The sequence below is a fragment of the Seriola aureovittata genome, chromosome 18 (genome assembly GCF_021018895.1).
Source record: "Seriola aureovittata isolate HTS-2021-v1 ecotype China chromosome 18, ASM2101889v1, whole genome shotgun sequence".
In the NCBI taxonomy this organism is placed as follows: domain Eukaryota; kingdom Metazoa; phylum Chordata; class Actinopteri; order Carangiformes; family Carangidae; genus Seriola; species Seriola aureovittata.
This window is the reverse complement of record NC_079381.1, coordinates 3,465,001-3,480,000: the sequence shown is the minus strand read 5'-3', so window position 1 is coordinate 3,480,000 and position 15,000 is coordinate 3,465,001. Positions and strand designations below refer to the sequence as shown.

Below are 15,000 nucleotides of genomic sequence, written 5' to 3'. Positions count from 1 at the left end.
ACAATGAGTGGGCCAAAGAAAATAAAAGTCGACAGTGAGTGCCGAGTGTTTAATAAGGAATGGACAACTAAATACTTTTTCACTGAAGCCCGGTCAAAGGCTGTATATGTTATTTGCCAAGAAACCGTTGCGGTTTTATAGGAATACAACATCAGCTGTCACTTTTCCACCAAGCATGCTAATTACGCTAACAATCATTCAACGCAAGAACGGACTGCTACCGCTCAGAGGTTGGCAGCTAGTTTGCAGGCTCAGCAAAACACCATTATCTGACAAACTGCCATCCAAGAATCAAGCACAAAGGCAAGTTATTTGCTGGCATTCAAATTAGCAAAGACTAGCAAGCTTTTCCCTAAAGGGGAGTTTCAGTTGCCAGTTGTGAAACTCGTTAACTTTATTCAAGCGAGGAGACTTCAGCATCGTCAGTTTATTAAGTTTCTTGAAGATACTGACTCTGATCACCAGGACTTGCTTTACCACTCTAATGTCCGCTGGTTAAGTTTGGGGAAAGTATGTCAATGAGTGTGGGAGCTCAAACAGTAGATTATCTCATTTTTGGAGCTACTTGAGAAAGCTGACGATTTTCCTGAGCTGAGTGACACAGATTGGCTTTGTGATTTAGCTTTTGCTGTGGACATACTGACACACATGAATGAACTGAATGTGAAGCTACAAGGGAAAGACCAGTTTGTGCATGAAATGTACACAAACATCAAAGCCTTCAAAACTTGCTTATGTTTCCTCCTTTGATGTTAGGATAAAGTGTTTACATGCCTTTTAGAGGGCATTATGAGTTTCTTGACTGTTCATTAAAGTCTGATTGTGTATGTCTTCAGGCCTCATAAACTTATTTAGATGTTCAAGTGAACGAATGGTTTAACGGTTAACTTAGAATTTGAGATGTTACTTGAGACAAATTTGATAAACTCATGGCTCGTTGGTCTAGGGGTATGATTCTCGCTTCGGGTGCGAGAGGTCCCGGGTTCAACTCCCGGACGAGCCCATTGCTTGGAATTCAGGGATGATGGCTGTTTGTGTCATATAAGCCCTTTGAAATTATGCAATGATAGTAATTTCATGTGTATGTCAAAGCAGACCTACCAGAACAACTAAAAAGGTGTGTCTCTTGGACAATGTAAGCTAGCACATATGCACAAGGGTGACAAATGAAGGAGAAAACAATCATAAAATGTTTTTTGGCCACCACTGAGTTTTCGTGAACATGATAGAACATATGCTCTTTGCTCATGTCTCCTCCTTTGACATTAGTATCAAGTGTATGTTTAGATACCTTGTAGAAGGCATTATGAATCTCTTAACTGTTCATACACGTCTCACTGTGCTTTTCTTTAGACCTCACAAACATATTTAATTGTTCAAATGAAAATATGTTCTAAAGCTCAACTCAGAACTTGCGACTTTTCTTGAGATAAATTTCAACCTTTTGTGGCTTGTTGGTCTAGGGGTATGATTCTCGCTTTGGGTGCGAGAGGTCCCGGGTTCACCTCCCGGACGAGCCCCTTGTTTGCAAAGGTCTGGTAGTGGCCATTGGTATCAGCCCTGAAATGCACCTGAGTTCTCTGTGAACATGTTAGAACACATGCTCTTTGCTCATGTCTCCTCCTTTGACATTAGTATCAAGTGTATGTTTAGATACCTTGTAGAAGGCATTATGAATCTCTTAACTGTTCATTCAGCTCTGACTGTGCTTTTCTTTAGACCTCACAAACATATTTAATTGTTCAAACGAAAATATGTTCTAAAGCTCAACTAAGAACTTTCGATTTTTCTTGAGATAAATTTCAACCTTTTGTGGCTCGTTGGTCTAGGGGTATGATTCTCGCTTAGGGTGCGAGAGGTCCCGGGTTCAACTCCCGGACGAGCCCCTTGTTTGCAAAGGTCTGGTAGTGGCCATTGGTATCAGCCCTGAAATGCACCTTTAGTTCTCTGTGAACATGTTAGAACACATGCTCTTTGCTAATGTCTCCTCCTTTGACATTAGTATCAAGTGTATGTTTAGATACCTTGTAGAAGGCATTATGAATCTCTTAACTGTTCATACACGTCTCACTGCTTTTCTTTAGACCTCACAAACATATTTAATTGTTCAAATGAAAATATGTTCTAAAGCTCAACTTAGAACTTGCGATTTTTCTTGAGATAAATTTCAACCTTTTGTGGCTCGTTGGTCTAGGGGTATGATTCTCGCTTTGGGTGCGAGAGGTCCCGGGTTCAACTCCCGGACGAGCCCCTTGTTTGCAAAGGTCTGGTAGTGGCCATTGGTACCAGCCCTGAAATGCACCTGAGTTCTCTTTAAACATGTTAGAACACATGCTCTTTGCTCATGTCTCCTCCTTTGACATTAGTATCAAGTGTATGTTTAGATACCTTGTAGAAGGCATTATGAATCTCTTAACTGTTCATACACGTCTGACTGTGCTTTTCTTTAGACCTCACAAACATATTTAATTGTTCAAACGAAAATATGTTCTAAAGCTCAACTTAGAACTTGCGATTTTTCTTAAGATAGATCTCAACCTTTTGTGGCTCGTTGGTCTAGGGGTATGATTCTCGCTTTGGGTGCGAGAGGTCCCGGGTTCAACTCCCGGACGAGCCCCTTGTTTGCAAAGGTCTGGTAGTGGCCATTGGTACCAGCCCTGAAATGCACCTGAGTTCTCTGTGAACATGTTAGAACACATGCTCTTTGCTCATGTCTCCTCCTTTGACATTAGTATCAAGTGTATGTTTAGATACCTTGTAGAAGGCATTATGAATCTCTTAACTGTTCATACACGTCTGACTGTGCTTTTCTTTAGACCTCACAAACATATTTAATTGTTCAAACGAAAATATGTTCTAAAGCTCAACTTAAAACTTGCGATTTTTCTTGAGATAAATTTCAACCTTTTGTGGCTCGTTGGTCTAGGGGTATGATTCTCGCTTAGGGTGCGAGAGGTCCCGGGTTCAACTCCCGGACGAGCCCCTTGTTTGCAAAGGTCTGGTAGTGGCCATTGGTACCAGCCCTGAAATGCACCTGAGTTCTCTTTAAACATGTTAGAACACATGCTCTTTGCTCATGTCTCCTCCTTTGACATTAGTATCAAGTGTATGTTTAGATACCTTGTAGAAGGCATTATGAATCTCTTAACTGTTCATTCAGCTCTGACTGTGCTTTTCTTTAGACCTCACAAACATATTTAATTGTTCAAACGAAAATATGTTCTAAAGCTCAACTAAGAACTTTCGATTTTTCTTGAGATAAATTTCAACCTTTTGTGGCTCGTTGGTCTAGGGGTATGATTCTCGCTTAGGGTGCGAGAGGTCCCGGGTTCAACTCCCGGACGAGCCCCTTGTTTGCAAAGGTCTGGTAGTGGCCATTGGTATCAGCCCTGAAATGCACCTTTAGTTCTCTGTGAACATGTTAGAACACATGCTCTTTGCTCATGTCTCCTCCTTTGACATTAGTATCAAGTGTATGTTTAGATACCTTGTAGAAGGCATTATGAATCTCTTAACTGTTCATACACGTCTCACTGCTTTTCTTTAGACCTCACAAACATATTTAATTGTTCAAATGAAAATATGTTCTAAAGCTCAACTTAGAACTTGCGATTTTTCTTGAGATAAATTTCAACCTTTTGTGGCTCGTTGGTCTAGGGGTATGATTCTCGCTTTGGGTGCGAGAGGTCCCGGGTTCAACTCCCGGACGAGCCCCTTGTTTGCAAAGGTCTGGTAGTGGCCATTGGTACCAGCCCTGAAATGCACCTGAGTTCTCTTTAAACATGTTAGAACACATGCTCTTTGCTCATGTCTCCTCCTTTGACATTAGTATCAAGTGTATGTTTAGATACCTTGTAGAAGGCATTATGAATCTCTTAACTGTTCATACACGTCTGACTGTGCTTTTCTTTAGACCTCACAAACATATTTAATTGTTCAAACGAAAATATGTTCTAAAGCTCAACTTAGAACTTGCGATTTTTTTTAAGATAGATCTCAACCTTTTGTGGCTCGTTGGTCTAGGGGTATGATTCTCGCTTTGGGTGCGAGAGGTCCCGGGTTCAACTCCCGGACGAGCCCCTTGTTTGCAAAGGTCTGGTAGTGGCCATTGGTACCAGCCCTGAAATGCACCTGAGTTCTCTTTAAACATGTTAGAACACATGCTCTTTGCTCATGTCTCCTCCTTTGACATTAGTATCAAGTGTATGTTTAGATACCTTGTAGAAGGCATTATGAATCTCTTAACTGTTCATACACGTCTGACTGTGCTTTTCTTTAGACCTCACAAACATATTTAATTGTTCAAACGAAAATATGTTCTAAAGCTCAACTAGAACTTGCGATTTTTCTTGAGATAAATTTCAACCTTTTGTGGCTCGTTGGTCTAGGGGTATGATTCTCGCTTAGGGTGCGAGAGGTCCCGGGTTCAACTCCCGGACGAGCCCCTTGTTTGCAAAGGTCTGGTAGTGGCCATTGGTACCAGCCCTGAAATGCACCTGAGTTCTCTTTAAACATGTTAGAACACATGCTCTTTGCTCATGTCTCCTCCTTTGACATTAGTATCAAGTGTATGTTTAGATACCTTGTAGAAGGCATTATGAATCTCTTAACTGTTCATACACGTCTGACTGTGCTTTTCTTTAGACCTCACAAACATATTTAATTGTTCAAACGAAAATATGTTCTAAAGCTCAACTTAGAACTTGCGATTTTTCTTAAGATAGATCTCAACCTTTTGTGGCTCGTTGGTCTAGGGGTATGATTCTCGCTTTGGGTGCGAGAGGTCCCGGGTTCAACTCCCGGACGAGCCCCTTGTTTGCAAAGGTCTGGTAGTGGCCATTGGTACCAGCCCTGAAATGCACCTGAGTTCTCTGTGAACATGTTAGAACACATGCTCTTTGCTCATGTCTCCTCCTTTGACATTAGTATCAAGTGTATGTTTAGATACCTTGTAGAAGGCATTATGAATCTCTTAACTGTTCATACACGTCTGACTGTGCTTTTCTTTAGACCTCACAAACATATTTAATTGTTCAAACGAAAATATGTTCTAAAGCTCAACTAAGAACTTGCGATTTTTCTTGAGATAAATTTCAACCTTTTGTGGCTCGTTGGTCTAGGGGTATGATTCTCGCTTTGGGTGCGAGAGGTCCCGGGTTCAACTCCCGGACGAGCCCCTTGTTTGCAAAGGTCTGGTAGTGGCCATTGGTATCAGCCCTGAAATGCACCTGAGTTCTCTTTAAACATGTTAGAACACATGCTCTTTGCTCATGTCTCCTCCTTTGACATTAGTATCAAGTGTATGTTTAGATACCTTGTAGAAGGCATTATGAATCTCTTAACTGTTCATACACGTCTGACTGCTTTTCTTTAGACCTCACAAACATATTTAATTGTTCAAACGAAAATATGTTCTAAAGCTCAACTTAAAACTTGCGATTTTTCTTGAGATAAATTTCAACCTTTTGTGGCTCGTTGGTCTAGGGGTATGATTCTCGCTTAGGGTGCGAGAGGTCCCGGGTTCAACTCCCGGACGAGCCCCTTGTTTGCAAAGGTCTGGTAGTGGCCATTGGTACCAGCCCTGAAATGCACCTGAGTTCTCTTTAAACATGTTAGAACACATGCTCTTTGCTCATGTCTCCTCCTTTGACATTAGTATCAAGTGTATGTTTAGATACCTTGTAGAAGGCATTATGAATCTCTTAACTGTTCATACACGTCTGACTGTGCTTTTCTTTAGACCTCACAAACATATTTAATTGTTCAAACGAAAATATGTTCTAAAGCTCAACTAAGAACTTTCGATTTTTCTTGAGATAAATTTCAACCTTTTGTGGCTCGTTGGTCTAGGGGTATGATTCTCGCTTTGGGTGCGAGAGGTCCCGGGTTCAACTCCCGGACGAGCCCCTTGTTTGCAAAGGTCTGGTAGTGGCCATTGGTATCAGCCCTGAAATGCACCTGAGTTCTCTGTGAACATGTTAGAACACATGCTCTTTGCTCATGTCTCCTCCTTTGACATTAGTATCAAGTGTATGTTTAGATACCTTGTAGAAGGCATTATGAATCTCTTAACTGTTCATACACGTCTGACTGCTTTTCTTTAGACCTCACAAACATATTTAATTGTTCAAACGAAAATATGTTCTAAAGCTCAACTTAAAACTTGCGATTTTTCTTGAGATAAATTTCAACCTTTTGTGGCTCGTTGGTCTAGGGGTATGATTCTCGCTTAGGGTGCGAGAGGTCCCGGGTTCAACTCCCGGACGAGCCCTTTGTTTGCAAAGGTCTGGTAGTGGCCATTGGTACCAGCCCTGAAATGCACCTGAGTTCTCTTTAAACATGTTAGAACACATGCTCTTTGCTCATGTCTCCTCCTTTGACATTAGTATCAAGTGTATGTTTAGATACCTTGTAGAAGGCATTATGAATCTCTTAACTGTTCATACACGTCTGACTGCTTTTCTTTAGACCTCACAAACATATTTAATTGTTCAAACGAAAATATGTTCTAAAGCTCAACTTAGAACTTGCGATTTTTCTTGAGATAAATTTCAACCTTTTGTGGCTCGTTGGTCTAGGGGTATGATTCTCGCTTTGGGTGCGAGAGGTCCCGGGTTCAACTCCCGGACGAGCCCCTTGTTTGCAAAGGTCTGGTAGTGGCCATTGGTATCAGCCCTGAAATGCACCTGAGTTCTCTGTGAACATGTTAGAACACATGCTCTTTGCTCATGTCTCCTCCTTTGACATTAGTATCAAGTGTATGTTTAGATACCTTGTAGAAGGCATTATGAATCTCTTAACTGTTCATACACGTCTGACTGCTTTTCTTTAGACCTCACAAACATATTTAATTGTTCAAACGAAAATATGTTCTAAAGCTCAACTTAGAACTTGCGATTTTTCTTGAGATAAATTTCAACCTTTTGTGGCTCGTTGGTCTAGGGGTATGATTCTCGCTTTGGGTGCGAGAGGTCCCGGGTTCAACTCCCGGACGAGCCCCTTGTTTGCAAAGGTCTGGTAGTGGCCATTGGTATCAGCCCTGAAATGCACCTGAGTTCTCTGTGAACATGTTAGAACACATGCTCTTTGCTCATGTCTCCTCCTTTGACATTAGTATCAAGTGTATGTTTAGATACCTTATAGAAGGCATTATGAATCTCTTAACTGTTCATACACGTCTGACTGTGCTTTTCTTTAGACCTCACAAACATATTTAATTGTTCAAACGAAAATATGTTCTAAAGCTCAACTTAGAACTTGCGATTTTTCTTGAGATAAATTTCAACTTTTTGTGGCTCGTTGGTCTAGGGGTATGATTCTTGCTTTGGGTGCGAGAGGTCCCGGGTTCAGGTCCCGGGTTCAACTCCCGGACGAGCCCCTTGTTTGCAAAGGTCTGGTAGTGGCCATTGGTATCAGCCCTGAAATGCACCTGAGTTCTCTGTGAACATGTTAGAACACATGCTCTTTGCTCATGTCTCCTCCTTTGACATTAGTATCAAGTGTATGTTTAGATACCTTGTAGAAGGCATTATGAATCTCTTAACTGTTCATACACGTCTGACTGCTTTTCTTTAGACCTCACAAACATATTTAATTGTTCAAACGAAAATATGTTCTAAAGCTCAACTTAGAACTTGCGATTTTTCTTGAGATAAATTTCAACCTTTTGTGGCTCGTTGGTCTAGGGGTATGATTCTCGCTTAGGGTGCGAGAGGTCCCGGGTTCAACTCCCGGACGAGCCCCTTGTTTGCAAAGGTCTGGTAGTGGCCATTGGTACCAGCCCTGAAATGCACCTGAGTTCTCTTTAAACATGTTAGAACACATGCTCTTTGCTCATGTCTCCTCCTTTGACATTAGTATCAAGTGTATGTTTAGATACCTTGTAGAAGGCATTATGAATCTCTTAACTGTTCATACACGTCTGACTGCTTTTCTTTAGACCTCACAAACATATTTAATTGTTCAAACGAAAATATGTTCTAAAGCTCAACTTAGAACTTGCGATTTTTCTTGAGATAAATTTCAACCTTTTGTGGCTCGTTGGTCTAGGGGTATGATTCTCGCTTAGGGTGCGAGAGGTCCCGGGTTCAACTCCCGGACGAGCCCCTTGTTTGCAAAGGTCTGGTAGTGGCCATTGGTACCAGCCCTGAAATGCACCTGAGTTCTCTTTAAACATGTTAGAACACATGCTCTTTGCTCATGTCTCCTCCTTTGACATTAGTATCAAGTGTATGTTTAGATACCTTGTAGAAGGCATTATGAATCTCTTAACTGTTCATACACGTCTGACTGTGCTTTTCTTTAGACCTCACAAACATATTTAATTGTTCAAACGAAAATATGTTCTAAAGCTCAACTAAGAACTTTCGATTTTTCTTGAGATAAATTTCAACCTTTTGTGGCTCGTTGGTCTAGGGGTATGATTCTCGCTTTGGGTGCGAGAGGTCCCGGGTTCAACTCCCGGACGAGCCCCTTGTTTGCAAAGGTCTGGTAGTGGCCATTGGTATCAGCCCTGAAATGCACCTGAGTTCTCTGTGAACATGTTAGAACACATGCTCTTTGCTCATGTCTCCTCCTTTGACATTAGTATCAAGTGTATGTTTAGATACCTTGTAGAAGGCATTATGAATCTCTTAACTGTTCATACACGTCTGACTGCTTTTCTTTAGACCTCACAAACATATTTAATTGTTCAAACGAAAATATGTTCTAAAGCTCAACTTAAAACTTGCGATTTTTCTTGAGATAAATTTCAACCTTTTGTGGCTCGTTGGTCTAGGGGTATGATTCTCGCTTAGGGTGCGAGAGGTCCCGGGTTCAACTCCCGGACGAGCCCTTTGTTTGCAAAGGTCTGGTAGTGGCCATTGGTACCAGCCCTGAAATGCACCTGAGTTCTCTTTAAACATGTTAGAACACATGCTCTTTGCTCATGTCTCCTCCTTTGACATTAGTATCAAGTGTATGTTTAGATACCTTGTAGAAGGCATTATGAATCTCTTAACTGTTCATACACGTCTGACTGCTTTTCTTTAGACCTCACAAACATATTTAATTGTTCAAACGAAAATATGTTCTAAAGCTCAACTAAGAACTTTCGATTTTTCTTGAGATAAATTTCAACCTTTTGTGGCTCGTTGGTCTAGGGGTATGATTCTCGCTTTGGGTGCGAGAGGTCCCGGGTTCAACTCCCGGACGAGCCCCTTGTTTGCAAAGGTCTGGTAGTGGCCATTGGTACCAGCCCTGAAATGCACCTGAGTTCTCTTTAAACATGTTAGAACACATGCTCTTTGCTCATGTCTCCTCCTTTGACATTAGTATCAAGTGTATGTTTAGATACCTTGTAGAAGGCATTATGAATCTCTTAACTGTTCATACACGTCTGACTGCTTTTCTTTAGACCTCACAAACATATTTAATTGTTCAAACGAAAATATGTTCTAAAGCTCAACTTAGAACTTGCGATTTTTCTTGAGATAAATTTCAACCTTTTGTGGCTCGTTGGTCTAGGGGTATGATTCTCGCTTTGGGTGCGAGAGGTCCCGGGTTCAACTCCCGGACGAGCCCCTTGTTTGCAAAGGTCTGGTAGTGGCCATTGGTATCAGCCCTGAAATGCACCTGAGTTCTCTGTGAACATGTTAGAACACATGCTCTTTGCTCATGTCTCCTCCTTTGACATTAGTATCAAGTGTATGTTTAGATACCTTATAGAAGGCATTATGAATCTCTTAACTGTTCATACACGTCTGACTGCTTTTCTTTAGACCTCACAAACATATTTAATTGTTCAAACGAAAATATGTTCTAAAGCTCAACTTAGAACTTGCGATTTTTCTTGAGATAAATTTCAACCTTTTGTGGCTCGTTGGTCTAGGGGTATGATTCTCGCTTTGGGTGCGAGAGGTCCCGGTTCAACTCCCGGACGAGCCCCTTGTTTGCAAAGGTCTGGTAGTGGCCATTGGTATCAGCCCTGAAATGCACCTGAGTTCTCTTTAAACATGTTAGAACACATGCTCTTTGCTCATGTCTCCTCCTTTGACATTAGTATCAAGTGTATGTTTAGATACCTTGTAGAAGGCATTATGAATCTCTTAACTGTTCATACACGTCTGACTGTGCTTTTCTTTAGACCTCACAAACATATTTAATTGTTCAAACGAAAATATGTTCTAAAGCTCAACTTAGAACTTGCGATTTTTCTTGAGATAAATTTCAACCTTTTGTGGCTCGTTGGTCTAGGGGTATGATTCTCGCTTAGGGTGCGAGAGGTCCCGGGTTCAACTCCCGGACGAGCCCCTTGTTTGCAAAGGTCTGGTAGTGGCCATTGGTATCAGCCCTGAAATGCACCTGAGTTCTCTGTGAACATGTTAGAACACATGCTCTTTGCTCATGTCTCCTCCTTTGACATTAGTATCAAGTGTATGTTTAGATACCTTGTAGAAGGCATTATGAATCTCTTAACTGTTCATACACGTCTGACTGCTTTTCTTTAGACCTCACAAACATATTTAATTGTTCAAACGAAAATATGTTCTAAAGCTCAACTTAAAACTTGCGATTTTTCTTGAGATAAATTTCAACCTTTTGTGGCTCGTTGGTCTAGGGGTATGATTCTCGCTTAGGGTGCGAGAGGTCCCGGGTTCAACTCCCGGACGAGCCCTTTGTTTGCAAAGGTCTGGTAGTGGCCATTGGTATCAGCCCTGAAATGCACCTGAGTTCTCTGTGAACATGTTAGAACACATGCTCTTTGCTCATGTCTCCTCCTTTGACATTAGTATCAAGTGTATGTTTAGATACCTTGTAGAAGGCATTATGAATCTCTTAACTGTTCTCTTTGCTCATGTCTCCTCCTTTGACATTAGTATCAAGTGTATGTTTAGATACCTTGTAGAAGGCATTATGAATCTCTTAACTGTTCATACACGTCTGACTGTGCTTTTCTTTAGACCTCACAAACATATTTAATTGTTCAAACGAAAATATGTTCTAAAGCTCAACTAAGAACTTGCGATTTTTCTTGAGATAAATTTCAACCTTTTGTGGCTCGTTGGTCTAGGGGTATGATTCTCGCTTAGGGTGCGAGAGGTCCCGGGTTCAACTCCCGGACGAGCCCCTTGTTTGCAAAGGTCTGGTAGTGGCCATTGGTATCAGCCCTGAAATGCACCTGAGTTCTCTGTGAACATGTTAGAACACATGCTCTTTGCTCATGTCTCCTCCTTTGACATTAGTATCAAGTGTATGTTTAGATACCTTGTAGAAGGCATTATGAATCTCTTAACTGTTCATACACGTCTGACTGTGCTTTTCTTTAGACCTCACAAACATATTTAATTGTTCAAACGAAAATATGTTCTAAAGCTCAACTTAAAACTTGCGATTTTTCTTGAGATAAATTTCAACCTTTTGTGGCTCGTTGGTCTAGGGGTATGATTCTCGCTTAGGGTGCGAGAGGTCCCGGGTTCAACTCCCGGACGAGCCCCTTGTTTGCAAAGGTCTGGTAGTGGCCATTGGTACCAGCCCTGAAATGCACCTGAGTTCTCTTTAAACATGTTAGAACACATGCTCTTTGCTCATGTCTCCTCCTTTGACATTAGTATCAAGTGTATGTTTAGATACCTTGTAGAAGGCATTATGAATCTCTTAACTGTTCATACACGTCTGACTGCTTTTCTTTAGACCTCACAAACATATTTAATTGTTCAAACGAAAATATGTTCTAAAGCTCAACTTAAAACTTGCGATTTTTCTTGAGATAAATTTCAACCTTTTGTGGCTCGTTGGTCTAGGGGTATGATTCTCGCTTTGGGTGCGAGAGGTCCCGGGTTCAACTCCCGGACGAGCCCCTTGTTTGCAAAGGTCTGGTAGTGGCCATTGGTATCAGCCCTGAAATGCACCTGAGTTCTCTGTGAACATGTTAGAACACATGCTCTTTGCTCATGTCTCCTCCTTTGACATTAGTATCAAGTGTATGTTTAGATACCTTGTAGAAGGCATTATGAATCTCTTAACTGTTCATACACGTCTGACTGCTTTTCTTTAGACCTCACAAACATATTTAATTGTTCAAACGAAAATATGTTCTAAAGCTCAACTTAAAACTTGCGATTTTTCTTGAGATAAATTTCAACCTTTTGTGGCTCGTTGGTCTAGGGGTATGATTCTCGCTTAGGGTGCGAGAGGTCCCGGGTTCAACTCCCGGACGAGCCCTTTGTTTGCAAAGGTCTGGTAGTGGCCATTGGTACAGCCCTGAAATGCACCTGAGTTCTCTGTGAACATGTTAGAACACATGCTCTTTGCTCATGTCTCCTCCTTTGACATTAGTATCAAGTGTATGTTTAGATACCTTGTAGAAGGCATTATGAATCTCTTAACTGTTCATACACGTCTGACTGCTTTTCTTTAGACCTCACAAACATATTTAATTGTTCAAACGAAAATATGTTCTAAAGCTCAACTAAGAACTTGCGATTTTTCTTGAGATAAATTTCAACCTTTTGTGGCTCGTTGGTCTAGGGGTATGATTCTCGCTTAGGGTGCGAGAGGTCCCGGGTTCAACTCCCGGACGAGCCCCTTGTTTGCAAAGGTCTGGTAGTGGCCATTGGTACCAGCCCTGAAATGCACCTGAGTTCTCTGTGAACATGTTAGAACACATGCTCTTTGCTCATGTCTCCTCCTTTGACATTAGTATCAAGTGTATGTTTAGATACCTTGTAGAAGGCATTATGAATCTCTTAACTGTTCATACACGTCTGACTGTGCTTTTCTTTAGACCTCACAAACATATTTAATTGTTCAAACAAAAATATGTTCTAAAGCTCAACTTAGAACTTGCGATTTTTCTTGAGATAAATTTCAACCTTTTGTGGCTCGTTGGTCTAGGGGTATGATTCTCGCTTAGGGTGCGAGAGGTCCCGGGTTCAACTCCCGGACGAGCCCCTTGTTTGCAAAGGTCTGGTAGTGGCCATTGGTACCAGCCCTGAAATGCACCTGAGTTCTCTGTGAACATGTTAGAACACATGCTCTTTGCTCATGTCTCCTCCTTTGACATTAGTATCAAGTGTATGTTTAGATACCTTGTAGAAGGCATTATGAATCTCTTAACTGTTCATACACGTCTGACTGTGCTTTTCTTTAGACCTCACAAACATATTTAATTGTTCAAACGAAAATATGTTCTAAAGCTCAACTTAGAACTTGCGATTTTTCTTGAGATAAATTTCAACCTTTTGTGGCTCGTTGGTCTAGGGGTATGATTCTCGCTTTGGGTGCGAGAGGTCCCGGGTTCAACTCCCGACGAGCCCCTTGTTTGCAAAGGTCTGGTAGTGGCCATTGGTATCAGCCCTGAAATGCACCTGAGTTCTCTGTGAACATGTTAGAACACATGCTCTTTGCTCATGTCTCCTCCTTTGACATTAGTATCAAGTGTATGTTTAGATACCTTGTAGAAGGCATTATGAATCTCTTAACTGTTCATACACGTCTGACTGCTTTTCTTTAGACCTCACAAACATATTTAATTGTTCAAACGAAAATATGTTCTAAAGCTCAACTTAAAACTTGCGATTTTTCTTGAGATAAATTTCAACCTTTTGTGGCTCGTTGGTCTAGGGGTATGATTCTCGCTTAGGGTGCGAGAGGTCCCGGGTTCAACTCCCGGACGAGCCCTTTGTTTGCAAAGGTCTGGTAGTGGCCATTGGTACCAGCCCTGAAATGCACCTGAGTTCTCTGTGAACATGTTAGAACACATGCTCTTTGCTCATGTCTCCTCCTTTGACATTAGTATCAAGTGTATGTTTAGATACCTTGTAGAAGGCATTATGAATCTCTTAACTGTTCATACACGTCTGACTGCTTTTCTTTAGACCTCACAAACATATTTAATTGTTCAAACGAAAATATGTTCTAAAGCTCAACTTAGAACTTGCGATTTTTCTTGAGATAAATTTCAACCTTTTGTGGCTCGTTGGTCTAGGGGTATGATTCTCGCTTAGGGTGCGAGAGGTCCCGGGTTCAACTCCCGGACGAGCCCCTTGTTTGCAAAGGTCTGGTAGTGGCCATTGGTACCAGCCCTGAAATGCACCTGAGTTCTCTGTGAACATGTTAGAACACATGCTCTTTGCTCATGTCTCCTCCTTTGACATTAGTATCAAGTGTATGTTTAGATACCTTGTAGAAGGCATTATGAATCTCTTAACTGTTCATACACGTCTCACTGTGCTTTTCTTTAGACCTCACAAACATATTTAATTGTTCAAACGAAAATATGTTCTAAAGCTCAACTTAGAACTTGCGATTTTTCTTGAGATAAATTTCAACCTTTTGTGGCTCGTTGGTCTAGGGGTATGATTCTCGCTTAGGGTGCGAGAGGTCCCGGGTTCAACTCCCGGACGAGCCCGTTGTTTGCAAAGGTCTGGTAGTGGCCATTGGTACCAGCCCTGAAATGCACCTGAGTTCTCTGTGAACATGTTAGAACACATGCTCTTTGCTCATGTCTCCTCCTTTGACATTAGTATCAAGTGTATGTTTAGATACCTTGTAGAAGGCATTATGAATCTCTTAACTGTTCATACACGTCTGACTGCTTTTCTTTAGACCTCACAAACATATTTAATTGTTCAAACGAAAATATGTTCTAAAGCTCAACTTAGAACTTGCGATTTTTCTTGAGATAAATTTCAACCTTTTGTGGCTCGTTGGTCTAGGGGTATGATTCTCGCTTAGGGTGCGAGAGGTCCCGGGTTCAACTCCCGGACGAGCCCCTTGTTTGCAAAGGTCTGGTAGTGGCCATTGGTACCAGCCCTGAAATGCACCTGAGTTCTCTTTAAACATGTTAGAACACATGCTCTTTGCTCATGTCTCCTCCTTTGACATTAGTATCATGTGTATGTTTAGATACCTTGTAGAAGGCATTATGAATCTCTTAACTGTTCATACACGTCTGACTGCTTTTCTTTAGACCTCACAAACATATTTAATTGTTCAAACGAAAATATGTTCTAAAGC

At 41.3% G+C, this 15,000-nt stretch overlaps 34 non-coding genes across 34 annotated transcripts; all 34 read left to right on the top strand.

Annotated features, from left to right (window-relative positions):
• The first annotated feature begins 931 nt into the window (after positions 1–931).
• On the top strand, positions 932–1,003 carry trnap-cgg (transfer RNA proline (anticodon CGG)). Its single transcript has one exon. It is a non-coding gene; the product is annotated as a tRNA-Pro (tRNA).
• Positions 1,004–1,814: 811 nt separating this feature from the next.
• trnap-agg (transfer RNA proline (anticodon AGG)) lies at positions 1,815–1,886 on the top strand. The gene has a single exon. It is a non-coding gene; the product is annotated as a tRNA-Pro (tRNA).
• Positions 1,887–2,179: 293 nt separating this feature from the next.
• On the top strand, positions 2,180–2,251 carry trnap-ugg (transfer RNA proline (anticodon UGG)). The gene has a single exon. It is a non-coding gene; the product is annotated as a tRNA-Pro (tRNA).
• Positions 2,252–2,545: 294 nt separating this feature from the next.
• On the top strand, positions 2,546–2,617 carry trnap-ugg (transfer RNA proline (anticodon UGG)). Its single transcript has one exon. It is a non-coding gene; the product is annotated as a tRNA-Pro (tRNA).
• A 294-nt stretch (positions 2,618–2,911) lies between these two features.
• Positions 2,912–2,983, top strand: trnap-agg (transfer RNA proline (anticodon AGG)). Its single transcript has one exon. It is a non-coding gene; the product is annotated as a tRNA-Pro (tRNA).
• Positions 2,984–3,277: 294 nt separating this feature from the next.
• On the top strand, positions 3,278–3,349 carry trnap-agg (transfer RNA proline (anticodon AGG)). Its single transcript has one exon. It is a non-coding gene; the product is annotated as a tRNA-Pro (tRNA).
• Positions 3,350–3,642: 293 nt separating this feature from the next.
• Positions 3,643–3,714, top strand: trnap-ugg (transfer RNA proline (anticodon UGG)). Its single transcript has one exon. It is a non-coding gene; the product is annotated as a tRNA-Pro (tRNA).
• A 294-nt stretch (positions 3,715–4,008) lies between these two features.
• Positions 4,009–4,080, top strand: trnap-ugg (transfer RNA proline (anticodon UGG)). Its single transcript has one exon. It is a non-coding gene; the product is annotated as a tRNA-Pro (tRNA).
• Positions 4,081–4,373: 293 nt separating this feature from the next.
• On the top strand, positions 4,374–4,445 carry trnap-agg (transfer RNA proline (anticodon AGG)). The gene has a single exon. It is a non-coding gene; the product is annotated as a tRNA-Pro (tRNA).
• A 294-nt stretch (positions 4,446–4,739) lies between these two features.
• On the top strand, positions 4,740–4,811 carry trnap-ugg (transfer RNA proline (anticodon UGG)). Its single transcript has one exon. It is a non-coding gene; the product is annotated as a tRNA-Pro (tRNA).
• Positions 4,812–5,105: 294 nt separating this feature from the next.
• trnap-ugg (transfer RNA proline (anticodon UGG)) lies at positions 5,106–5,177 on the top strand. Its single transcript has one exon. It is a non-coding gene; the product is annotated as a tRNA-Pro (tRNA).
• Positions 5,178–5,469: 292 nt separating this feature from the next.
• trnap-agg (transfer RNA proline (anticodon AGG)) lies at positions 5,470–5,541 on the top strand. Its single transcript has one exon. It is a non-coding gene; the product is annotated as a tRNA-Pro (tRNA).
• A 294-nt stretch (positions 5,542–5,835) lies between these two features.
• On the top strand, positions 5,836–5,907 carry trnap-ugg (transfer RNA proline (anticodon UGG)). Its single transcript has one exon. It is a non-coding gene; the product is annotated as a tRNA-Pro (tRNA).
• A 292-nt stretch (positions 5,908–6,199) lies between these two features.
• On the top strand, positions 6,200–6,271 carry trnap-agg (transfer RNA proline (anticodon AGG)). Its single transcript has one exon. It is a non-coding gene; the product is annotated as a tRNA-Pro (tRNA).
• A 292-nt stretch (positions 6,272–6,563) lies between these two features.
• On the top strand, positions 6,564–6,635 carry trnap-ugg (transfer RNA proline (anticodon UGG)). Its single transcript has one exon. It is a non-coding gene; the product is annotated as a tRNA-Pro (tRNA).
• Positions 6,636–6,927: 292 nt separating this feature from the next.
• On the top strand, positions 6,928–6,999 carry trnap-ugg (transfer RNA proline (anticodon UGG)). The gene has a single exon. It is a non-coding gene; the product is annotated as a tRNA-Pro (tRNA).
• Positions 7,000–7,670: 671 nt separating this feature from the next.
• On the top strand, positions 7,671–7,742 carry trnap-agg (transfer RNA proline (anticodon AGG)). The gene has a single exon. It is a non-coding gene; the product is annotated as a tRNA-Pro (tRNA).
• Positions 7,743–8,034: 292 nt separating this feature from the next.
• Positions 8,035–8,106, top strand: trnap-agg (transfer RNA proline (anticodon AGG)). The gene has a single exon. It is a non-coding gene; the product is annotated as a tRNA-Pro (tRNA).
• Positions 8,107–8,400: 294 nt separating this feature from the next.
• Positions 8,401–8,472, top strand: trnap-ugg (transfer RNA proline (anticodon UGG)). Its single transcript has one exon. It is a non-coding gene; the product is annotated as a tRNA-Pro (tRNA).
• A 292-nt stretch (positions 8,473–8,764) lies between these two features.
• trnap-agg (transfer RNA proline (anticodon AGG)) lies at positions 8,765–8,836 on the top strand. The gene has a single exon. It is a non-coding gene; the product is annotated as a tRNA-Pro (tRNA).
• Positions 8,837–9,128: 292 nt separating this feature from the next.
• trnap-ugg (transfer RNA proline (anticodon UGG)) lies at positions 9,129–9,200 on the top strand. Its single transcript has one exon. It is a non-coding gene; the product is annotated as a tRNA-Pro (tRNA).
• A 292-nt stretch (positions 9,201–9,492) lies between these two features.
• trnap-ugg (transfer RNA proline (anticodon UGG)) lies at positions 9,493–9,564 on the top strand. The gene has a single exon. It is a non-coding gene; the product is annotated as a tRNA-Pro (tRNA).
• Positions 9,565–10,221: 657 nt separating this feature from the next.
• Positions 10,222–10,293, top strand: trnap-agg (transfer RNA proline (anticodon AGG)). The gene has a single exon. It is a non-coding gene; the product is annotated as a tRNA-Pro (tRNA).
• Positions 10,294–10,585: 292 nt separating this feature from the next.
• trnap-agg (transfer RNA proline (anticodon AGG)) lies at positions 10,586–10,657 on the top strand. The gene has a single exon. It is a non-coding gene; the product is annotated as a tRNA-Pro (tRNA).
• A 381-nt stretch (positions 10,658–11,038) lies between these two features.
• On the top strand, positions 11,039–11,110 carry trnap-agg (transfer RNA proline (anticodon AGG)). The gene has a single exon. It is a non-coding gene; the product is annotated as a tRNA-Pro (tRNA).
• A 294-nt stretch (positions 11,111–11,404) lies between these two features.
• On the top strand, positions 11,405–11,476 carry trnap-agg (transfer RNA proline (anticodon AGG)). The gene has a single exon. It is a non-coding gene; the product is annotated as a tRNA-Pro (tRNA).
• Positions 11,477–11,768: 292 nt separating this feature from the next.
• On the top strand, positions 11,769–11,840 carry trnap-ugg (transfer RNA proline (anticodon UGG)). The gene has a single exon. It is a non-coding gene; the product is annotated as a tRNA-Pro (tRNA).
• A 292-nt stretch (positions 11,841–12,132) lies between these two features.
• On the top strand, positions 12,133–12,204 carry trnap-agg (transfer RNA proline (anticodon AGG)). The gene has a single exon. It is a non-coding gene; the product is annotated as a tRNA-Pro (tRNA).
• Positions 12,205–12,495: 291 nt separating this feature from the next.
• trnap-agg (transfer RNA proline (anticodon AGG)) lies at positions 12,496–12,567 on the top strand. The gene has a single exon. It is a non-coding gene; the product is annotated as a tRNA-Pro (tRNA).
• Positions 12,568–12,861: 294 nt separating this feature from the next.
• On the top strand, positions 12,862–12,933 carry trnap-agg (transfer RNA proline (anticodon AGG)). Its single transcript has one exon. It is a non-coding gene; the product is annotated as a tRNA-Pro (tRNA).
• Positions 12,934–13,590: 657 nt separating this feature from the next.
• trnap-agg (transfer RNA proline (anticodon AGG)) lies at positions 13,591–13,662 on the top strand. The gene has a single exon. It is a non-coding gene; the product is annotated as a tRNA-Pro (tRNA).
• A 292-nt stretch (positions 13,663–13,954) lies between these two features.
• trnap-agg (transfer RNA proline (anticodon AGG)) lies at positions 13,955–14,026 on the top strand. Its single transcript has one exon. It is a non-coding gene; the product is annotated as a tRNA-Pro (tRNA).
• Positions 14,027–14,320: 294 nt separating this feature from the next.
• trnap-agg (transfer RNA proline (anticodon AGG)) lies at positions 14,321–14,392 on the top strand. Its single transcript has one exon. It is a non-coding gene; the product is annotated as a tRNA-Pro (tRNA).
• A 292-nt stretch (positions 14,393–14,684) lies between these two features.
• Positions 14,685–14,756, top strand: trnap-agg (transfer RNA proline (anticodon AGG)). The gene has a single exon. It is a non-coding gene; the product is annotated as a tRNA-Pro (tRNA).
• The last annotated feature ends 244 nt before the right edge of the window (positions 14,757–15,000 follow it).